The 13,890-nt window shown below is 41.5% G+C and overlaps 1 protein-coding gene across 1 annotated transcript in view; it reads left to right on the top strand.

The window, feature by feature from the left end:
• RASGEF1B (RasGEF domain family, member 1B) overlaps positions 1–13,890 on the top strand; it is a 548,743-nt gene that overhangs the window by 97,980 nt on the left and 436,873 nt on the right. The window lies entirely within an intron of this gene.

Here is a 13,890-nt window from a genome sequence, read left to right on the forward strand (position 1 = left end):
ATATGGAACTTATTTAATTGTAAATAGTGTGTCAGAGTTATGTGTTTCATAGAAAAGGAAATAATCATTCTGTGGGCCTCTAATGCCCCAATTACACTGAAAGGACTTGCTGTCAACCTTTTACTCCAGGCATGTGCTCGGCCACAGAGGCTGGGGGCGGGACCGCTCTTTCCTCTCTGGGCCTGCGATTGGCCTAGGAGGCTACAGGCAGGCCCACCCTTTCCTCTCAGGGCCTGTGATTGGCCAGGGAGTATGTGGGTGAGGCTGTGGGCAGGCTGCCCTTTCCTCTCAGAGCATGTGATCCACCTGGGAGGCTGCGCGTGGGCCCCCCTTTTCCTCTCTGGGCCTGCAATTGGCCTTGGAGGCTGCAGGTGAGCCTGCCCTTTCCTCTCTTGGCCTGCCATCAGCCTGGGAGGCTGTGGGCAGCCCGCCCTTTCCTCTCAGGGCCTGGGATTGGCCGGGGAGGCTGCAGGCAGGCCTGCCTTTTCCTCTCTTGGCCTGCGATTGGCCACAGAGGCTGTGGGTGGGCTCGTCCTCTCCTTTCCCAGCCTGCACTTGGCAGCAGAGGCTAAGGGCTGGCCCTGTCCCTGTCAGTGTCTGCTCTGGCGGGCCTGCCTAAGCCGTGGTATGGTAGCTTGGGCCGGCCCCTGTGTCCCTGTCTGTGTCTGCTCCGGCTCCAGGGGGCCGGCCCGAGCCACTGCGCAGTGGCTAGGCTGGCCGCCCTGTCTCTGTCTCCATCTCTGCTCAGGGCCTCACCTGCGGCGCAACCTCCTTCTGTCCGGTCATGACCATTCCGGTGTCCCGGTCTAATTTGCATATTCTCTCTCTCTCTCTCTCTCTCTCTCTCATATATTATTACCACAATGTGTTCAGCTAACATCCATCTCCTCATATAGATACAATAAAAAGAAAAGAAAAAAGATAAAAGAATGTTCTCCTTGTGATGAGAACTCTTAGGATTTACTCTCTTCACAACTTTCCTATATACCATACATCAGATTTAGCTATAGTCATCATGTTGTACATTGCATCCCTAGTACTGATTTATCTTGAAACTGAGAGTTTGTGTCTTTTGACTGTCTTTCCTCAGTTGCAATCTGAAATTCCAAAATCTTAATCCTCAGACACACACACACACACACACACACACACACACACACACACACACGTTTAGATTATGTTAATCCCTGGTGATACATAGGACAATTATAAATAGGTTTGGAGATGTTCATGTTAAAAACTTATTCTTCTAATGTAGATGCTTGAAGTGTTTAAAGTGCTTGCCTAACCTTTCAGGATAATGGACAATTGACTCAGAATACCATTCTTTGATGTCAATTGTTAGGGAAAAAACACTTTAAGAATGCAAACCGTCTAAGAGGTGCTTAAGAAGATTAAAAGAGGGAGCACCTGTGAAATTTCTAAGCCCAGTTGCCTAAGGTAGTAGCTATTTTTATTAGAGAAACATCATGTTGGTTGAAAAGAAGATGGAAAGGCGTGGGTTCCGACTCAGCTTCAACACTTACCAGATAATAAGAGCTAACATTGATACGGCAAACACTGGGCTCCAGGTTCAGTTATGAGCACTTAACAACTATCAACCCATTCAATCCTCTCAACAGCCCTCTGAGATGGGTGCTCTTGTATCCCTCGGGGTGTGTCAAGAGAATGAAATCACACCAATAATTTCAACAGAGAGACTATAATGTAAAGGATCATTAACAGGTTGTGTTGCCGGTGGGAATAGGCTCTTCCCTGGAGTCATGAGAAAAGCATTTCAGTGACCCACTCATGGGAGGATGAAGTGCAGTGGTAAGATTTACTGGAGTAGAAATAAAAGACTGCCTCCAGGTTTCCAGTGTCTCATCCACTGTCGGGTCGCTCAGCTCCATCCCGCTGTGGAAGAAGTCCAGCCAGTCTTCATCGAGTCCAGAAGAGGGGCCAGGGTCCAGAAATCCTGTGCCATTGGCCTGGCATTGGCAGGGCCTCTGAAGTTGTGGCAGTTCAATTTAATCCATGCGCAAGTTTAGTCTCTGTCCCTGCCCAGCTAGCTTTCTGTTCCCAGTTGCACTCAGGCCAGCTCTGGGTTGCTGCACCCACACCCTGCTTGGGCCCTCATGGCTGCGGGGCATGTGTGGCTGCTACAGAGAGAGAACATACAAACAAACAGGGTGAATAGGAGCTACCAAGAGAGATGTCTTTGTTAAAATTTGGTTATATTTGGGAAAGAACCAGCTGGTTTTCAAATTAATCAATCTCTTTGCCAACCCTTCACAGGCTTGTGCTGGGCCCTCCTCCTAACCAATCCACTTAAAAAAAAAATTTCTTTATTGATTTCAGAGAGGAAGGGAGAAGGAGAGAGAGATAGAAACATCAATGATGACAGAGAATCATTGATTGGCTGCCTCCTGCACACCCCCTACTGGGGATCAAGCCCGCAACCCAGGCATGTGCCCTTGGCCAGAATCGAACCTGGGACCCTTCAGTCTGCAGGCCGACGCTCTATCCACTGAGCCAAGCCGGCTAGGGCACCAATCCACTTTCTAGATCTTCTAGGGTCTGTGTCCCTCATCCCAGCCAATCCTTTTCCCAGGCGAGGCTCCTCCCCATATGGTCACCATCTTAGTTCCTACCTGGCATGTCTCAAAGTAGAAGCACCTTCCCATGAGCCATCTTGCCTTTCTTTGCACATGTGCTTACCTCCCCCTGGGCCATCTTGGCTTCTGCTTGGCACACGCCCAGCAGAGGAATGTCTCCTTTATTGTTTTACCTCTCCCTCAGTAATCCAGGAGAATAGCCAGGTGTCCATCGGGGAGCCTGCTTCGTGGGTTAGGTCCCCTTGGTGGAGGATGAGGCTGCTCTCTGAGGGGTCTGAAGCTGTAACTTCTAGACTTAATCAGGCTTAGGCTTAGCCAGTTTATTAGGCTTAATGTCTGATTCCATTTGCTCCTTTCCTTTTTTAATATCTAGCTATCCAGCTGTAAAGGTGTTAGCTAGGTAATGGAGAGTAAAAAGAGAATTCTAAGATAGGGGGTGGCAATCCCAGGACTACTAAAACTTCTTAGATACTTAGAGGAAGCTGCTCCACAGAGTTGAAATTCAGACCTCTGAGGAAAGGGTGCTGCCCATCACACTATGGGCTGATTCTGCAAGCCCTGGGAAAAAACTGCAAACTGGATTCAGTGGCTCTGCAAGAAGTTGAGATGGGTATGTTACTAAGGTGTGGCTCAGAGGAAATGCACAAGAAGCAAGTTCCTTCCTGCTCTTCCAGTTCTGCAGCCCCTCTAGCACCCCCTACTGGCAGAGCTAACAAGAAGCCAGCTGATTAAGCAGGAATGTTTTATAGAGTCCCAAGCCTGACATCACAAAGTTGGTTACAGAAAGATGGGTTTGTACCTGAGAGACAATAATTTAACTGGTACAGTCAATAGCTCTATTTTGTAGGTGAGGCACAGATGTGTTAAGCTGTGTTTGCCTAGTGCTATTGTCTGAATATTTGTTTCCTCCAATTCAAATCTTGAACCGCCCCCGCCCTGCCACACACACACACACACACACACACACACACACACACACACACAATGGTATTGGGAGTTTGGCCTTATGAATGGGATTAATGCTCTTACAAAAGAGATCCCACAGAGCACAGAGTCCCCTGGCCCCTTCCACCATGTAAGGGCACAGTGAGAAGCTGCAACCCTCCCCTCAACTTGCTGGTACCCCGATTTTGGGCTTCCAGCCTCCAGAACTGTGGGAAATAAATGATTGTTGTTTATAAGCTACCTAGTCTGTGGTATTTTGTTATATAACTGCCCCCCACCACCCATTTGCAGTATCACTTTGGGTGATTTCAGTTACTCCTGGTCAATAGTGGTCTGAAAAATATTAAATGGGAAATTCTAGAAATAAACAATGTTTTAAATTGTGTGCTGTTCTAAGCAGTGTGATGAAATCTCACCATGTCCAGCTCTGTCCCACCCAGGGCATGACTCAGCCCTTCTTTGTCCAGTGTATCCACACTGTAGATGTTCCCGCCCATTAGTCACTACTGGCCATCCTGGTTTTCTGACTCATTGTCACTGTATCACAGTGCATGTGTTCAAGTCACCTTTATTTTACTTAATAACGGTACCAAAGCACAAGAGTAAGCATGCTGGTAATTTGGATATGCCAAGGGGAAGCTGTAAAGTGTTTCCTTTAAGTGAAAAGGTGAGTACAATACGATATATTTATTACAGTATATTGTTATAATAGTTCCGCTTTATTATTAGTTATTGTTGTTAATCTCTTACTGTACCTAATTTATAAATTAAACTCTATCATAGGTGTGTATGTACAGGAAAAAAACCATGGTATAAATAGGGGTTAGTACTATCCATGCTTTCAGGCATCCACTGGGGGTCTTGGGAAATATCCCCCATGGATCACAGGGTGGGGTGATTGTAGTAGCCAGGACAGACCAGGACAGCCATTTAGAAAGAGGCAGAGTCAGAATTTAAACCTAGACACCTCGGCCTCAAAGTTTAAAACTACAACCTCTTGAACAAGTGACCATGAGCAAAAACACTTCTCTAAGCCTTACATTTAAAATCTGCAAAGTGAGGATGATAATTCCTAACTTGTTGGGTTGTCCTAAGATTAAATAGACAATACAAATGATGAGCTTATTATATTTCCTGGTGCATAGTAACTTCCTAATAAATAGTAGCTCTTACTAACTGTGGCTTTTTCTTGCTTGAGTGTAGGATCTTCGTTTTGCCTCAGTGAATTGAAGTATTTTGAAAGTATTGTCTTTCCCTTGGGGTGATTCTATCTCCAATGGGCTATTTATTTAGTTGATTAGTCTCTCTCCAACTTAGCATATTTAAGTGTTTACATTGGAAAGTGAACAGTAGAGAGGATTTAATGCTGGAGCTTGATCAATGAAGGCTTTATTGATGACGTCCTTACAGTCAGAATTTATCAGGGGCTGCATTTGAGCACTACGTTAGTCTTTCACTTAACATTTTAAATGGTGGGGAAATCATTGCATGTATTCATTCATTCTTCAACACAATGGTTATTTATTGGGTACCTAATTACACCAGACACCATGCTGGCATCAGGGGTGATATACATAGACATGGACCCTGCCCTAGGGACTGTTTCTTCCAGTCTAGGGGAGCACGAAGCAGCACCCAGCTGCTCATTCTCCCTCGTTCCTCCTTGTCCTTGAGCTGAGTATATTTGTTCTTACATAGATATAAATGCTATCTTGTGGGTAAAATATCTATTTGGCCTACTATGGAGTCAACCACTATCCAAGGAGAATTGCATGGGGGAGGGAGGAGCAGTGTAAGGGGATGGCGGCTGCTCTTCCTGAAGGGCAAAGTCGTTAATTAACTCAGGAAGAGGCAAGTCTCAGACTAGACACAGGGAACAAGTGTGAGGGGCTGAGAGGTAGCACCCCTGGAAAGCTCTTACGCAGGTCATTGTTGTTTATGAGCATGGATGAGAGAGTCAAGGGCTCCAGTCTGGGTGCTGTAGTGCTGTTGGACTCTTTTGCTCTCACATGGTCAATAGATTGAGAGACAGAGCCTGGAATGCGAAGGGCTTGATCCTTGGAGTTACCTAACTGTAGTAGAATCAAGAACCTCTCATGCATAAGTCAGACTGTTTTATGCTTTATTCCCTCTCTGTGTTTACTTTCCTTTTGCTTAAAAGTGCCATATATCCCGATATCTGTAAGGAAACCAAGGGAAGGTATTTATTTATGTTCTTTAGCCAGAACTCAAAAGGAAGCTGGCCTTGGAGGCTAGCATGGTAGTGGTGGCATCTAGGATGATCATGAAAGAACTCCAAGGTCATACTAATGTGGTCAAAGTCATACTAGGTCTTGTTGATCTTTCTAGAAATTCTGGTAAAAATGAAGGAGGTTAGGTTATATTGAGGTCTATTTTGTAGGACATGGGAATACCCAAAACCCATTCTTGAACTGCTCAGTTTAAGGGAATCAGAGGAAATAAATGCATAGAAAACAAAGACTAGCAAATGACTACTTGGTTACCCCAACATGTAACTTCAGTGAGTGAAGCTGAAATAAATAGAAGACCCTTTTTTCTCCTTCTCACAAAACAGTTTCTACTCCCCAAGTATCTTTTCAAGATTAATAACAATATTAATAGTAAAAACAGCATATACTCAGTGTTCTGGTTGCTTTGCAAGCATATAGTGGTTGCACTGTTTTCATTTGATTTTAATCAGAGTGAAATTAAATTGCCAAAGCCTATAGTTAACAGAGTGTTTTAAATATTCTGTCTCCTGCCCAAGCATTTCCTGGCATTCAGTAATCTTGAGTTTACTATATCCTTTCTTCTATCAAAGCAATCTGCACAGATCTGATAAATAAATTCACAGAAGTTATACTTGAATTATATGGCTTAAAGTCTAATCTCTCCTAAGGGTATTTGCATTTTAATAGGCAACAGAAGCTAATGAAATTGAGTCAAAGAGGTGGAATTTCTGGTGTTAGCAAGCAGGGAACAAATTTTGGTTGGTAGGAAGATCTTATCCTTGTTCTTAAAATTACATTGTTTACCTGTAAGATCAATTCAGACAAAACATTAACTGGTTAGATGATCTGGGGTCACAAATGTACATAGTTAATTGGTAGGGAGCCAGTTCCCAAGTTTGGAGTACTGCTCTGTTCAGCCCACCATCATCTCTTCCTCCCACCCCCAGTTTCCATCACCCTCCTTGTGTATGAGTGTAAACCCCCTCTATCCCACAGAACTGCAAGCTCTCCTCCAAACAGAAACTGCGTTTTATTAATATTTGTATCTTTCCTCCAGCCCCTTCTCTCTGGCACCTAGTATCTGAGAACTTCCTAAATATTGATAAGTATATTGGAAAAACACCCCATTCCCCCATTTATACCTGAGCCAATCATGCCACAGACAGTAATGGAGCCCAATGCTAGTCTCAGGTCCCCAGGAAATAGCTTTTAGTTTTTCCTGCTAAAGACTTAAAAAAAACCCTCCTGAACATTTCTTGTGGTATTTCATTTTCTAATTCTATCCTTATGCCCTTTCAACAGTGTTCTTTTCCCTTCTGATTCATCCATTCAACATTCCCTATCCCCACGCTTAGCTCCTCCACTATCACCATCCCCACTAGAGCGATGCATTTGCTACATTGATGCCTCATTGTCACCCAAAGTCCACAGTTTACATTTGGGCTCCCTCTTGGTGTACACATTTTATGGGTTTTGATTAATGAAATGATGTGTGCTCACCATTATCTATAATAATAAAAGCATAATATGCTAATTAGACCAGATGTCCTTCCGGACAACCTTCTGGACGACCTTCGGGATGAAGCCAGTGCTGTGAGGGAAGCCCGGGTCCTGGGTGCCTGCTGGCAACCAGAGGGAAGCCCGTGTCCCAGGTGCCAGAGGGAAGCCGGTGCCGGCAGCCAGGGGAAGAAAGGCCTACTTTTGCACGAATTTCATGCATCGGGCCTCTGGTAGTATCATATGGAACAGTTTCACTGCCCTCTGTGCTCCCTCTATTCATGCTTTCCTTCTCCCAAACCACTGGCAGCCACTGAGCTTTTTACTCTCCATAGTTTTGCCTTTTCCAGAATGTTTTATAATTGGAGCCATACAGTATGTAACCTTTTCAGATTGGTTTTCTTCAGGTAGTAATATGCCTTTAAAGTTTCTCCACATCTTTTTGTGGTGTGATAACTTGTTTGTTTTTAACACTGAACAATATTCCATAGTCTGGATGTAACACATTTTATTTATCCATTCACTTACTGAAGGACATCTTGGTTGCTTCCAAGGTGGGAAGTTATGAATAAAGCTGCTATAAACATTCATGTGCAGGTTTTTGTGTGAATATAAGCTTTTCATTCATTTGGGTAAATACCAAAGAGTGTGACTGCTGGATCAGTTTTTCTTTTTCGTTATCTTCCCACAAATGACTCATAGCCTTTCCTTGGGTGTTGTTAAGTATCTGCTCCAACTGGCCATGTACTTTCTGCACTGAGCCTCTAGAGCAGTGGTTCTCAACCTTCCTAATGCCGCGACCCTTTAATACAGTTCCTCATGTTGTGGTGACCCCCAACCATAAAATTATTTTCGTTGCTACTTCATAACTGTAATTTTGCTACTGTTATGAATCGTCATGTAAATATCTGATATGCAGGATGTATTTTCATTGTTACAAATTGAACATAATTAAAGCATAGTGATTAATCACAAAAACAATATGTAATTATATATGTGTTTTCTGATGGTCTTAGGCGACCCCTGTGAAAGGGTTGTTCGACCCCCAAAGGGGTCGTGACCCACAGGTTGAGAACCACTGCTCTAGAGTCTCTAAAGATGATCCATGCCCCACTCGGAGGAATGTAAGGAAAGAGGGAAACACTATGTAATAGTAATATACAGAACATTTAATGTAGCAGCTGGATTTGGGGAAAATGTAGAGAACAAGATGGGTTTATAGTACCCAAGAGTTAAATTCTGTTTGTTCATACAGTTCCTACTGGCATCAAGAAAAAGAGTCAGTTGGGCCTTTTATATCACAGTGAGGATATGAACACTGAATCTAGCTTAAGGGAAATTAAAAGTCACTGCTTTCTGGTAGTGACAATTCCCCTTGAAAGTCATGACAGGAGCTGGAAAAGAAATCAGACTGCCTGAAGTGAAGTCCATGTTATTTTTTGTCCATGTTATCTTCTCATGGCCTATGAAAGAGGCAGAGTGGCTTCTGGAAGATGCAGCCCGAATAAAAAATGACAGAACCAGCAAGTTGAATTTAACAGAGATGGAGATCACCTCTACCGACTCATAACAATAGGGATTCTAGGAGAGCCTATTATTTTTCTTCAGAAAAAGCAAACAAACAAACAAACAAACCTGAATTATCATTGACTTCAGCTTTCTCTAAGTGGCCTTTTATTTTAGGTTAATTAAGACAAATTGTTTTGATTTGCATAAATTAAAATTTTCTATGCCTCAGAAATGCTATAGATAGGATTTCAGAGGGAAGAATGAAAATGTCTCTTTTTCCTCTTTCCTTATAAGGAAGATGATTCCCTATGCAGAAATTGGAAATTTATAATCCAGTCATGTTTTGTTTTGCCCATTTAAGTGATTTGTTTAAAATACTGAGCCAATATTGTAAAATATGAGTGTTTTCTCATGGATGTATGGATTTAAGGCTTGTCCTGAAAAATTGGACTATCTGAAGCATCTGTAAATTTCCAAATGACAATAGTCAACCATGGCTCAATGGCTGCTGCGCCCTCTGACAGGGCAAGGCTCCTCCAGTTCATCACAGTCCTTAGTTTTCTCCACTGTCTTTCTAACACCCTGCAGCTCATGCCTACCACTGCTTTCCTACTCCTAAGAGGCATTTGAGTTTTTGACTTCTGTTCTATGAGACATTATGCTACTTGTTTCCTAGAGGAATTCTAAGTCCTGACATAGACATTTTAACTATCCACCCCAGGCTGTGTTGAAAACACATCCTATTTAGAAAATTCATTAATTAGGGTGCAGGTTTTATTAGTGACTTGTTAGGCTTCAGCAAATAATTATTTTAAACATTCTTTGGTTTAAACTTATTTTAATGTGTTATGATATTAAAGACTTTTTTGTAAAAGATCAGTTTTATGAATCTTGCATTTCCATTTTGTGGATTTGTAGTAAAAATCTGTTCTGTATTTTATTCAAGCTAAGAAATAATTTTTCTTTAAAATGAAACTAGGGATAGGAGTCTAATACATGAATATGCTAGCTCCCTACATAATGACATAAATCTAAATCCAGATATTATTTTAAACACAAATCTCCCAAACCAAAAAAATATTCTCAAATATCAATAGCTCAATCACAAAACAATCGATATAAGGATAAAATAGGAAGAAGAAATAAAATAGTCCATAAAAGGAAGGAGTAGCAAAGAAAATCTGGATAAATAAAATGCCAATGACAGGATTCCAGATGCCTGAGCTGATGGTTCTAGAACTATAGCATCATGGCCATGATCAGGTCTCCATCTAGGATGAGATGAGGGAGGTAGGCACAAAAAAACCAAGGAGGGGCCAAACATGTGGTTTTCATGATGGACACTTTAATGCAACATTTTAAAATGTAATGTAATATTTTACAAATCAAAATTAATGCAAAGTAATCCATGATGGGTAAAATGGTCTTGTTGGCCAACAGGCTCTAATTTGGCCAGCATTTAGCATACTTATTTTATTTATGCTGGCTATGGTACTAAACACTGTTCATGCTTTTTTTTCTTTTTAAAAATTTAATATACATGAGATACATTCTATTATCTTCTCTTACTCTTACCATTTTACAGCTGAGAAAACTGAGGCTTAAAGATGTTGAGTAACTTGCCCAGGTTATAGCCAATAATTAAGAGTTAGGATCCAAGCAGCTTGACTCCAGAAATTGCTCATGTCCATGGTACTATACTATCTACTACTGCCAGGATGGCTCAGTCACAGTTCGATCAAGTTCTGTGGATGCTGAAAGACTTCACTATCCTCATGCTTCTACTGGATCAGAGATAAGTTCATGACCTCAGAGCAGCCATGTATAGTATGGCCTCAAGGAGCTGAAATAATTTGCTGGGAAGACCTAGATGATTGGTTTTCCTACACTAGATGGTTTCTGTCCAACCCAATGTTAGGAGCGAAATGGGGGCGGAGAAGAGATAAGGCAGGGGGAAAAGGGACAGAGTCAGGAAGTACCTATGCACACAGAACGAGATAGAAACCTAAAGACAATGAGACCAAGAACAAATACAGATGTTGTTGGTAGAGGCAAGAGCAATGAGGAAGAGGCCAGGATGAAGAACACGGGAATGGCAGCTGCAGGGGACACGCATAACTCAGAACTAGAGCTGCGCGGAAAAGATGCGTCAGTCTATGGAAGTATGCCGACTTCACTAGGGCTTGTTTTCTGTCTTCCTTATTGTGGGTTCTTCCTTACTGAGGTGTTCACTGTAATCTGTGACATTCTTCCCAATGTCACAGCCCTTTTTCCCCATCTGAGTTGTCCTGTCCTCCTGTCCTTCCACTGCCTGCCCCTGCTCCCGGCCACCCAGCCTCCTCTAGCTGCCATTGCTCTCTAATGTAAGAGGTCTCATCAGTGGAGCCACATTTTTCTCTTTGTGATGCCTCACGAAACTGTAAAGAGCCAGTTGTCCGTGATCCTTCAGCTGACTCTCCAACCGCTTCATGATCTGCGGTTTCCTTATGCCTGCAGAACTAAAAGCAGAGGGTCTGGAGCTGAGAGGGCTGGCTAAGTAGAGGGTAGTATCAGAGAAGGAATGCAGGAGAAGTAAGAAAGGGTTCAGTTAAATTAGCAGCACACTGGACCATGTCTGCTCACTTTATTGCCTTATTTCCTGGAGGACCTTTACCTTCAACTTCAGATTTGCTGCAACTGCTACAAGATTTAAAATACATACGGTAGATTTTCCAGTACCACTCAGCTCACTAAAATAATAATTAACCATCTGGGTTAGTGGTTCTCAGTCCTATCAGATCTAATAACCCCTTTTGCTGTAAATATTTCAGATGCATTTTGTAATGATTCTTCTATTTTTTGTATGGATAATATAACCAATTTACATACACCTTTAAAAATGCTCTAACTGTACAAGAAGATGTACAAGGAAAGTAAGGTCGTAAAATAATAATGTAAATGTAAATTCTTGGGCAGGAGACTTACAAGGCTGTCAGATATTTCACCTTTCTTTAGAATCACTGAGACTGTCACTGTGACTAATGCAGTCTGATGTAGGTGTTTTACATTAGCCATTCAAAATCCATGAAAATGTTATGGGTTAGTCAGTGATGATTTCCCAAAATCATCCTTGGCCCCTCCAAAGATGTCCATATCTCAATTTCTGGAAAATTGTTACCTTATGTGCCATAAGGTAATTTGCAGATATAAATAATTTGCAGATCTTAAAATGGAGAGATTATACTTGGTTATCCTAAGAGTGACACTAGTGTCAGAGTCAGAGGAGGTGTAACAAGGGAAGAAGAGGTTGGAAAGTTGCAGGGCCATGAGCTAGGGAATGTGGGCAGTCTCTAGAAGCTGAAAAGGCAAGAAAAGTGATTTCTCTGCAAAACCTTCAGAAGAACCACAGTCTTGATGACCCATTTTAGACTTCTGACCTCTAAAATTGTCAGATAATAAATATATACTTTTGTGGTAATTTATTACAGCAATAAAGAAAAACTAATATAGTGACCAACTCGTGGAAAATTCCCAACTGTCAAAGTCCAATTTTTATAAAATTTATATGATAACTTCCTTCCTGAAAAATTCATTGCATAGTCAAAGTGTGCAAAAATACTTTGTGATTATATGTAAAATGGAGCTCAATTCTAGACTCAAATAATTATAAACAAGGTTTGCGCTGTATTACCAGGTCTTCTATTTTCTCAGTCTTCTCTGCTCTCACCCACTTGCAGTTTGGGGTTCATATTTCATGCTGAGCAATTTCACTTCTGTCTAGTTTTCAGGTCTCCTTGGCTTGTGGCTTCACCTTCCCTTTGCAGAATAGCCCTTCAAGATGTTTCTGCAAATACTCTTTCCTTCCTAAGTCTGCTTGCTGGTTGTTAAAATTCTTGTTCAAGATATGTGCTCTTCCTTCAGCCAAAAATGACCTTCAATCTCCAGTCCCTAGGTTTGACTTATGCCTGGTGATCCTTCAAAACTCAAGTGCCATCATTTCTAAGCAGCTTCCTTGATCCCTGTTGTCATGGGTAGGTCTTTCTTTGGGGTTTTGACAGGTCCCTGAACTTACTATCTTTATCACCTATTTTGTTTCTATGTCTAGACACTGTGCTAAGCACTTTAGATATATTTTGTCACTTATATACCAATCTAGTTATTATTTATCCCTATTTTACAGATAGGGAAATTGAGACTCAGAGAGTAACTCAAAATCTAAAGTAAAAAAAAGGATTCTTGGTCTTAGAATCCTTTATGTTCATGAAAGATTAAATTTCAGTGGATTATATTTAAAAGGATTAAATCTTACAGTTTTTTACTCATTAGTAATCAGTTATTATGCTTGTATGTTTCCAGACTATTTCCCATACCCTTCAGGATGCCTGCCTTTAGAGTGGGTGGATGGCTTACTTTACACCAGCGGTTCTCAACCTGTGGGTCGCGACCCCTTTGGCGGTCGAACGACCCTTTCACAGGGGTTGCCTAAGATCATCCTGCATATCAGATATTTACATTACGATTCATAACAGTAGCAACATTACAGTTATGAAGTAGCAACGAAAATAATTTTATGGTTGGGTCACAACATGAGGAACTGTATATTTACATTATTCATAACAGTAGCAACATTACAGTTATGAATTAGCAACGAAAATAATTTTATGGTTGGGTCACAACATGAGGAACTGTATTTAAAGGGCCAGAAGGTTGAGAACCACTGCTTTACACATTTGTATCATTTGAACTTTTTACAATGGTCAATTAATGGAGTCCAGTTTATTTGGCTTTCATGTATAAAATATAAATAAAATTTTTTTCAAAAAGGTCTTAATGGTAGTTTAAACATTTTCTAGGCCAATTATTTTTGTTTTATATATAAATTTTTGTGTATGTACAAATTTTACTCATTCACGTATTATTCGTTCTGTACTTACCTATTATCACTAAGAACTAGGTTCTTTCTGGGCACTGGGGATATGGCAAGAAATAAAAAGGATGATGGAATTCACATTTTAGCGGGGAATATATTCAACATCCATCTAAGGAAAGAAAGCAAGCAGGGAAGGGTGAAAGTGGTAGGGAGTTCTCATTACTTAGTCAAAGAAGGCCTCTCTGAGGGGTTGATATGTGAG

The sequence above is a fragment of the Myotis brandtii genome, unplaced genomic scaffold (genome assembly GCF_000412655.1).
Source record: "Myotis brandtii unplaced genomic scaffold, ASM41265v1 scaffold111, whole genome shotgun sequence".
Taxonomy (NCBI): Eukaryota; Metazoa; Chordata; class Mammalia; order Chiroptera; family Vespertilionidae; genus Myotis; species Myotis brandtii.